General features: G+C 37.9%; 1 long non-coding RNA gene across 2 annotated transcripts in view; it reads right to left on the bottom strand.

Moving 5' to 3' along the window:
* Nucleotides 1-393: 393 nt before the first annotated feature.
* LOC142138333 (uncharacterized) overlaps nt 394-9,565 on the bottom strand; it is a 63,982-nt gene continuing 54,810 nt past the window's right edge. The window contains exons 1-2 of one of the 2 annotated variants that reach the window (XR_012688010.1): nt 6,885-7,072; nt 394-601 (exon numbers count right to left, since the gene is read on the bottom strand). This is a non-coding gene — a long non-coding RNA (uncharacterized LOC142138333). Of the gene's footprint in view, nt 602-6,884; nt 7,073-9,565 lie in introns of those variants that run through there. The other variant, XR_012688011.1, reaches the window with a different exon arrangement.

The raw sequence follows: 9,565 nt of genomic DNA, 5'->3' as shown, positions 1-9,565 counted from the left end.
TGTCAGCTTAAACCTCAAGGCCGTGGGCTCACTTCTTGTAAAACTTCATATCAGCAGAAAAATGAATAATCTCTTTTAGCAAATAATATTTCTATGCGAGTTACAAAAAATGGCTGAAAAAAGGCTTTATGAGGCCTTAACAAAAAAATCATATTTAACATTTTCCATCTTTTATTAAATTTTCGCCTTTACTCCTATCTATCTAGCCTATCTGTAGAACCACATTCTTACTGTCGATTAAGCAGGTGCGTATACACATGTAGAAGGCCACATGCATAGAGTTGTTCCTCTTAGAGAGCTGTCAACTCATCCCCCACTAGTAATAAGCTTGTGATCCTTCCTGTCCTAACTTGATTTATGAGGAGATACAATTTGGCAAATGTCCACGTCTAGAACAGATGGTTTCTTAGTAGGTAGTTAATGAGTCTATAGTAGTTCTGCAGGCATTGCATGTTCTTCGTTCAGTCTTTAGTAGTTTCTTGTTGCAAACTGTGCAGTTCTTTGGCTTTGCTAGTCCAAATAATTCATGACACTCATCGTCTGGTCTGGTCTCAGCTGTAATTTCTGTGATCATCAGAGGTTCGGGATTTTCAGTGGTTCCCTTTTTGGAGAGACAACAGTCAAGTGTCAGTAACTTCTTAATCAGCCATATATTTAGTTTCATTATCACATATATGATCAACAGGATTGCAAAACCCTTTGCTAGTAATGCCAATATTCCCAATATCATGAATCATTACTGACAACTTTATCAATAAGATTATGCATCTGTACAAAGGCATTTTTAGAGTTTACTCTCGAATGAGTGCAAATTGTTGAGCACTCCTTCCCATATGTTTCTCACAGTGGCATAGGCAATTTGTCACTTATCTGTCTGTTTCATACTGGGTTAGGGAGGCCTTGATCCCTACTTCAGTCACAACTATTCTGGCAAGACATATCAATACCATAAGACAGTCATTTCTGTTTATCAGAACAAGACTCCCCTGATTTGAAGACTTTGCAGTGTGATGCGTGTATCCAGGTGTCATTTCCCTGTACTTTCACTGCCATGGGAGTCATCAACAGGACTTGATAAGGACCCTTGTATCTGGGTTCAAGACTTCTCCTGACATGCTTTCTCACGACCACCCAGTCCCCATGTTGCAGTTTATGGGTACCTGTATCAAAATTAGGGTCTGGAATGGAAGAGAACATTTGACTATGTATTTTAGTTAGTTGTTTCTATATTAAAGCAACATAGTTCAACAAATCACCATGTGCATGCTGCAGTTGCTGTGGAAAATAACAACCTGTTCTGTTTGCTGTGCCAAATAGTATCTCATTTGGTGTTAAACCTGTGCCTTTCCTAGGAGTGTTTCTTACTGAGTGCAGGTAAACATGAGATCCAAAGCAGAACTGTTTCAGCCATTATTTTCTGCATTTTTAATTTCAGTGTACCATTAAGGCACTCCACACATCCCAAACTTTGGGGTCTGTAGGGGGTGTGAATTGCAGATATGATTCCCATGTCTTTTAACAGATACTGGAATCCTTGCCCTGTAAAGTGTATCCCTCTGTCACTTACAATGACCTCTGGTACCCCATATCAGCAGATTACCTCACTTGTAATTTTCTTGGCTACTGCTTTAGCATTTGCTTTCCTATACAGCCATGCATCCGGTCACTGACTAAAGAATTCGACACAGACTAGCACATTCTCATAGCCCGAGCATTTGGAAAGTTGTATAAAGTCTATCTCTATCCTCTTATAGGGATACTGAAACCATTGTAATTCCTACACTGTTCATCTGATTTGGATGTAAATTCCCTCAAATTAAAGCTGAAAGTCTGCAGTTAAAGCACATCTTGTTAGTTTCATTTCAAATCCATTGTGGTGGTGTATAGAGCCCAAAATATGAGAATTGTGTCGATGTCCCAATATTTATGGACTTGACTGTATACAGGTACTTATCCTATCTTTTGAAACTTGCTGCAATAAGGCGGAAGGATTCAACATTGTGCACCGTTTAAGTGTAACATTACTGGGAGTTAGTAGTGCTACTTCATAAGGATAGGCTTCACTAAGGAGCATGTGGAATCCAAGGAAAAGGTTCTTCGTTTCTGAGTTCCACAAGGTTAACCACTGTACTGTACACCCCATCTAATCAGTGTGAAGACAGGTGTGGGAACTCTTTTCTGGAAGAGAAACACTTAGCTTTAATACACTTGTTAATAAGCCACATCACCAGTTTTATTAGTATATATCAGTGTGACACTCCAGGTGTTTTGAAACTACAAGTCCCAGCATGCTTTGCCAATAAATAGAAGCTTATTGTTGGAAGGGTATGCTGGGACTTGTAGTTTTACAACACCTGGAGTGTCACAGGTTAGCCAACACTGGTATATATAATAATAATAATAAGGATTAGTAAAAGTCCTTGAAGTACAACATGTATAAGACCTGATACCAATACTCCTATACTCTTGACCCAATCGGTCAGGTACAGCCATGAAAACTATCCTTCTAGATCAGCATCTCCAGTATGCTCCTTTAAACATTTGTATTTCATGTCTTATTTTTTGTAAGTGTTCATCAATTATTTTCTCTGGATCATCTGTGTCTTTAGTTAAAAAGGTGCAACCTTGGGCTTGAATATTTAGGGTCAGGCAGTACCCTCCGGACTAAGCTGTCAGGGTAGTCCAATATTAACCTATTGTCTTGTGTAAATGTAATAATAAGTTGGGCCACAATACTCACAAATACATTTTTGTATTGGGTATAAACCCCTACAGTCATGGTTTGCTCTTTTCTTTATTTGGTTGGGTTAAACTTTCATATTAGAATTTTTCTCATTATGTTTAATGTTCTCTACATTATTACTGGCGTGAGTCTGGTTCTTCCAGACCTGGCTTTCCTTTCTAGACTAGTACACATCTACAGCCTACAGCCTACAGCAAAGGAAAATAACGTGCAATCTATTTTCCTCCTGCTAATATCAATGAACTCCACTCTCTGGTGTCCCTTGGACCTTTAAATAACTTGTAACATACATTTTATTCAGATTCCCCTTGTCTGAAGATCTTAACATATATCCGTGAACATGAGAGGCTCTGAGGCCTCTTGTGCTTCCTTTTTGTCTTCTAACTATGGATTTCTTAGGGATAAAAGGAAAGGGAGGAAGAAAATACACAGTGCGCTCGGCAAGTGTTATATGTCACTTCTTTCACAACAGTAAGGAATGTCCATTGTGCTGAGATTAACTATTTGGATGTCACTCTGCGTATAGAAGACTGTTCTATTGTAACGGAAAGTTATTCCAAACCAGTTGACTCACATAGATATGTTCATTATAAGAGTAGCCATCTTAATTCCTGGAAAAATAGTATACCCAAAAGTCAGTCTTTCCGTATGCGAAGAAACTGTACGGATTTGAAAGATTTCAATAAACACTCTGGCAAACTCTTTGAAGCCTTTATTGAACAGAGCTATCCAGAAGCGAGTGAACAAAAGGCATATAATGAAGCCCTAGGCATTGATAGGGATTGTCTTTTAGCCACATGTCCTAATAAGGCTGTTTCTGATAAATCTATGGTATTTATTACCAAATATAATAGTTATGCAAGAGAGATCAGGCATATCATAACCAAGAGTTCTGCTTTGTTAGAACTTGATGATTGCATAGGGAAACATGTCAATAGAGATAGTAATACAATCTTTAGGAAATCAAAGAATCTTAAAAACAAATTATCACCCAGTTTTTTTTAAAAATAATATAGATAATAAACCTGTTCCATTGAAAACGTCTTTAGAGAGTTGGCTGACGACCAGACCCAATGGGTTTTATAAATGTGGCAAAATCAGGTGTACCACCTGCCTACTTGCCAATCATAAATGTACGTCCTTGATTTTCTTTGCAACAGGAGAGAGCTTTGAGATTGAGAAAATTCTGGATTGTCGTTCCACTTATGTGATATACCTCATTAACTGCAAGTGTGGGACGTACGATCCGGACACTTAATGTGTGTTTTTTAGAACATCGCCGTAATATTATCAAGGCTATCAAGTCACATAGCTTATTGTCACATATTAATTCTTGTCAAAAAGGCAAAATAGAAGGTCTAAAAGTACAAGCAATAGAACAGATCAATTTAACAACTAGGGGGGGGGGGGTCGTTTCAATATTCTTTGCAAATGTGAAGCATTTTGGATCTTCAGATTAAAAACTTTAATACCGTTTGGCCTCAACGACACTATTGAACTCAATAATATTTAATTGTCCAGATTTAGGTTATTCCTTGAGACTTTAGGTATGTTATCTATTTCTTCAGCAGGGTATTTATTATTATTTTATCCCCAGGCTGCAGATATGTATCTATCTAGGCTGATTATTCTTGTGCATGACATTAGGATTGTTGTATATTTGGGTCGTTAACTACAATTTTTTAGTTGCATTTAATTGTAATAATATAAACTTATCTGGTTACTTACCATATATCCAGTTTGAATTTAGGATTTTTGTTAGTGCTGTTTATTTTCAAGTACAATTTATAACCTTGTTGTTTAAATCTATGGTGTTAGTTCTGTGGATCATGTTAGGTTTGACTTATTAATTAAGTCATTAAATGTGGGAATTTGTCTTGTTTTAAATTGTTACAATCCGTAGGAGAATTGTTTACCTGAGTTTACATACAGATGGATAAGCGCTGTATGAAAATTATTTTCTTCCGGCCATGTGACTCGAACTATTGAGGTTCGGATATTTCCATAATGAAAGCCAGATTGTCGGACACTTCCGGACTGTCAGCTGATGATCATGTGATCTAGTTTCATGTGATGAGACTTGCGTATATAAATAGGTGCTGTTGGGTCTCTCTATCATATCATACTTACCTCTGATGAAGCGGCGACACGCCGGGAAAAGCGTCAGGATTGATATCTGAGACCACTCACTGGATGCTGGCCAGTCTACAACCCCGGGGTTGACCTACATAACTGCCGAATTCAGTTAACTGTGGATTGCCATGTATATCAGGCTGGAGACACGTGACTGTGAATAATCTTGATGGTTTAAATCCTCTGGCTCATGGAGAAAAGCTAGGTACCTGTTTGAACTTTGTGGTGCTCAATTACACCTATCGGTGCTTGATATCTGGACACTGATACAGGGAATACAATCATTTGCTACCGATTGAGCCATAAGAGGAGTCCATAACTGGCACAATTGCTATTCCATGATTTGGATATCTGTTACAGAAGTACATTTTTCTACGTATGGTACCATATATTTTATATTTTTCTGGCCATTATTCCTGATATTTTCTGACTTATCTAGTCTGCTGATTCACAGCTGCATATTAGTTAGTTGCTATTGACATCAGCTCATTAGCTATATGTCTTATCCTATTGATATACTGATTGTATGTATATGATTTTAATAAAATGTATTTTGATTTTATGCTTGGTGCATTTGCGCTCTCCTTTTCTGTACAATTTCCTAAATACAAGTTGGCTTCAACATGTTATTATCACTCAGCACCGCAGACACATTTTATCAACTTTACATACATTGTCAGATAACAAAATACAGAGTGCTTCTTATCGCAACACACTGAAGTCTTTTACACAGAATAGGGAGGGGGGGGCACATTTCACTCTTTCAGCTGCGCAGCATCAAACATACATTTTATTATACACAACCTACTTGATTCATTATTTTGGTCACTATATCATTTGGATCAGGTTTTGAACAGTTGATTCATCATTCAGCTTCTAATGCATTTAGCATATCCACATATATTGCGACTTTCCAGATCTCAACTTTTCTGTGCCACCTCAAACAATCTCTTGGGGTTTTATCTCAGTACCCCTTTGTTCTTGTCACATTACCACTTGCAACTCCCTCGTTTATCCATCCGCACATATTAATTCCTTCTTTGGCTATCCTTGCTTTCTTGAAAAATTCCCTGCAGACCTTCTACTCCCCCATTTCTCTAAAATCTTTGTGCATCATATCTATGAGGGAGCTGCTGTCATATATATGTTTACTATCTATATTTTACATATTGACAGTATTCTGTTGAGTCCAAATCGGGACTCTTCTCTAGTTTCTGTGGACTGTCCTTGCAATGAACGTCCCGTTCTGTGGACTCCTTGTACTGGATGTCCGTGCAAAATAGCTTCTTTGACAGTATCTGGGTTGAAGGTCTTTTGGAATTCTTCTACACTTTGGGCAGATTACAGAATCTCACTTCTTTGATATATCTCTGGGGATGGTGTCTAAAATGTTTACCCAATGTTCAGAACAGTAACTCTCTAATTCCCTCTATTCCATTATGTGCTTTCCAAAAGATGTATATTATACCCAAAATAAACAAAACAATCACTATTACAAAAAATAGGAATTCAGTGTCCATCTGCTTTGTTAGTATTTAAAAATCTAGGAACTAACTTTCAACAACTATTGTTCAGACAAAGACAGCCCTCCGCGGGGGACCCTGACCAGACACATTGGGCGACTTTCTTAACACTTCTACCGTGTTTTATTAGCCGTCACTTAATTCAGCCCTGTATGAGCTAGGAAGTCTTAAGACGTAACTGTTATCACAGTTCGCGTAAAACAAGGGCAAGCCTCAGTAGCAACCACGAAGTGAGGTCTTATGATCAACATCTTATTTGACTTTTTATCATTTATACATCATACAATAGGCAGAAACATATGCACTCAAAATTCACTCATCTTTCAAAAATCTAATCAACAATACAATTACAGTAAACAAATTGGGTTAGTACTGTATTATATTAATCAGATGATACTTGAGACTCACAAATTCGCCTGTCAGGTGCCTCAGACAGACATGAGGTGACTCAGAATAGGAAAACCAACGAGTAGAAATCTACTGACCGCGGACGTTGGCTTTCAATGTCCTGGGAAACCTCCGTTGTCTGTCTTGTAGCCTGCTGGACAGCGAATCTCGGTGGGACCTCCAAGTTGTTAGATCTAAAATTCTGATCCAAGTTTGCCTGTGGTGTCAAGTATATCTGGAAGCGCTTCAATCAGATGGAGAGAATTGACACAGACCAAGTTCTGTATACAAGGAATATTCTCTGATTTATTGATACAAAGATACAAGTTTTTACAGCCTACTGAATAAATGAATCCTACGTCATAAGCATACAATAGTCTATGGAATGCGCTGCTGATTAACTTTCTCACGTATTCTTGAGGTGTTTACTTTCTCCCCCTTCTAAGGACAGATGAGTCTATTGTTCTTATCTCAAGGGGAGCTGGAGGTTTATCTTCTATCTGCCATATCCAACGTCATGGGCACAGCTCCCACACTACAAGCTAAAAATGAAGCTACTTATTGTTCTCATATCTTGATACATAACTTCAGGAGTTCTCTGTCAGCTTAAACCTCAAGGCCGTGGGCTCACTTCTTGTAAAACTTCATATCAGCAGAAAAATGAATAATCTCTTTTAGCAAATAATATTTCTATGCGAGTTACAAAAAAATGGCTGAACAAAGGCTTTATGAGGCCTTATCAAAAAAAATCATATTTAACAGAGTGAACATGTTATAACCAATTTGGCACAATGCAAATGGTCCCAGATGGATATGATGATATCCCCCAACCTGAAAATACTAAAGTCGAAAGAAAAGCATTAACTTCAATCAAAACATTTTTCTTAACAAAGCAGTAAAGATGCAATGAAATAGGATGGTGTCTTACTTGAACAAACAAGGAGTTAAAAGATACTGTCTTTTGAAACAAGAATGTCAAAAGAGCATGTTTGAGCCATTAAAACACATACACATGTATACATTATACACATTTCTGTTTGTACATAACAGGGACAGACAATTTGACAATTTGAGAAGTTGAGCGGTAAATCTCTGATCAATAATGTTGTATGCCCTTGGCACAAAGATTATACATCAGAGATGTGCCTATGTCTTATAACTATATGACTAAGAGACATGGACCTTCTGTACAATTTAATTTATTATAAAATGCACATGTGGTGGTGTAATGGTATATAACACTGCTATAGTGATAGCACCCTAAATAAACATCCATAAACAATATCCCATAAGTGCATATATAGCATCTTATGAAGATCTTAAATAGTTCAGTACTTTATACTTGGATATATATCAGTATAGATGCAAAAGTTTGGGTAGATAAAAAAGGCAAGTGGTGTAACATTAGCCTCAATATCCCGCTGATAGTTCAGCAGATAGATGTTAATCGTAGATTTTTCTTTTGGAGATCCCTCCATGTGGTCCAAAGCATATGAGTAGCCAGATGTGGAAGCTTTGATTGTAGAGCAGTAGTAGCCGCGGCTAGGACTAGTGCGCATGCGGCAATGTAGAACAAAAAAGACCGTTCACTATTTCCAGGGTTAGGATATCTTCGTGGCAGCTGAACAGGCACTTTCAGAAAGTGTGGGTGTTAGTATCCAACTAGTTTCGCTGTGCAGCTTCATCAAAAAGAGCATGAACAGAGAGGGTCTCAGCAAAAACGCAAAATCTACACAAGACAATACACAGATTTCCTTTATAACTAGGCACAGCCAGGACTACAAGAAAATAGAAAAAAATCATTAGAAAACACTGGAACATCTTACTAGATGGCAAGATGAGGGAGATCCTACCAAAGAGACCTAGATTCATTTACAAGAGGTCTAACAATCTTAGAAACCAGCTCGTTAGTAGCACAATTCCCCCAGAGACCACAAATAAAACCACTTGGCTGAAGGAAAATGCGAGCAGGTTCTATTATTGTAATAGATGTCAAGCATGCAAAACATGTCATATTAGAAACACCAAACACATAAAAACCTTCAAGTCCAATAGCACTGGGGAAACATATAAAATCCGTACCTGTATCTGTATTACCTGTGATAGTACTGGGGTTATATATCTTCTGGAATGCCCCTGTGGGCTCCAATATATCGGTAGAGCGATAAGAAAACTCCATGTGAGAATATCCGAGCACCTTAGCAACTAGAGATGGTCACTGACCCCCGTGTTTTGGTTTTGGATCTGGATAACCTTCGTGTTTTGGTTTTGCCAAAACTGCCCTTGCGTGTTTTGGTTTTGTTTTGCAATTTGTTAAAAAAACCTTAACCATCTAGGATCCTCATCCATGTTACGGCAATTGAAGTGAGTTCATGGAAAGCTGTTGGGAAAATTAGAAACTTAGGTTAAAAAAAATAAGAACAAGCAGTCCAGCATCATCTACCTCCCTTCTCTCATCTACATCCCAGCACCTGCAATCTACACCCCTAACACCTTCATCATCAATATCCCTAGAAGCAACAATTGACTGTTAAACAATCGTTTGCAAGAGGAAGCAAGTATGAAACCTGTCACCCAGTCGCAAAAAGGATCACAGACGCCATGTGGACTATGCTAGTATTACACCTGCTTCCAATATCCACTATTAATACAGTTGGTTTAAGACATTTAAATGAGGTCTTGTGTCCCTGTTACCAAATGTCATCACTATACCATTTTACTAGAAAAGCTATTACTCACCTGTGCCAGAAGGTTCCTAAAAATGTAATTACTGGGATAC

Source organism: Mixophyes fleayi, chromosome 2, assembly GCF_038048845.1.
Source record: "Mixophyes fleayi isolate aMixFle1 chromosome 2, aMixFle1.hap1, whole genome shotgun sequence".
NCBI classification, from domain to species: domain Eukaryota; kingdom Metazoa; phylum Chordata; class Amphibia; order Anura; family Limnodynastidae; genus Mixophyes; species Mixophyes fleayi.
The sequence above is the reverse complement of the archived record's forward strand: the minus strand, read 5'-3'. Positions and strand labels throughout refer to the sequence as shown.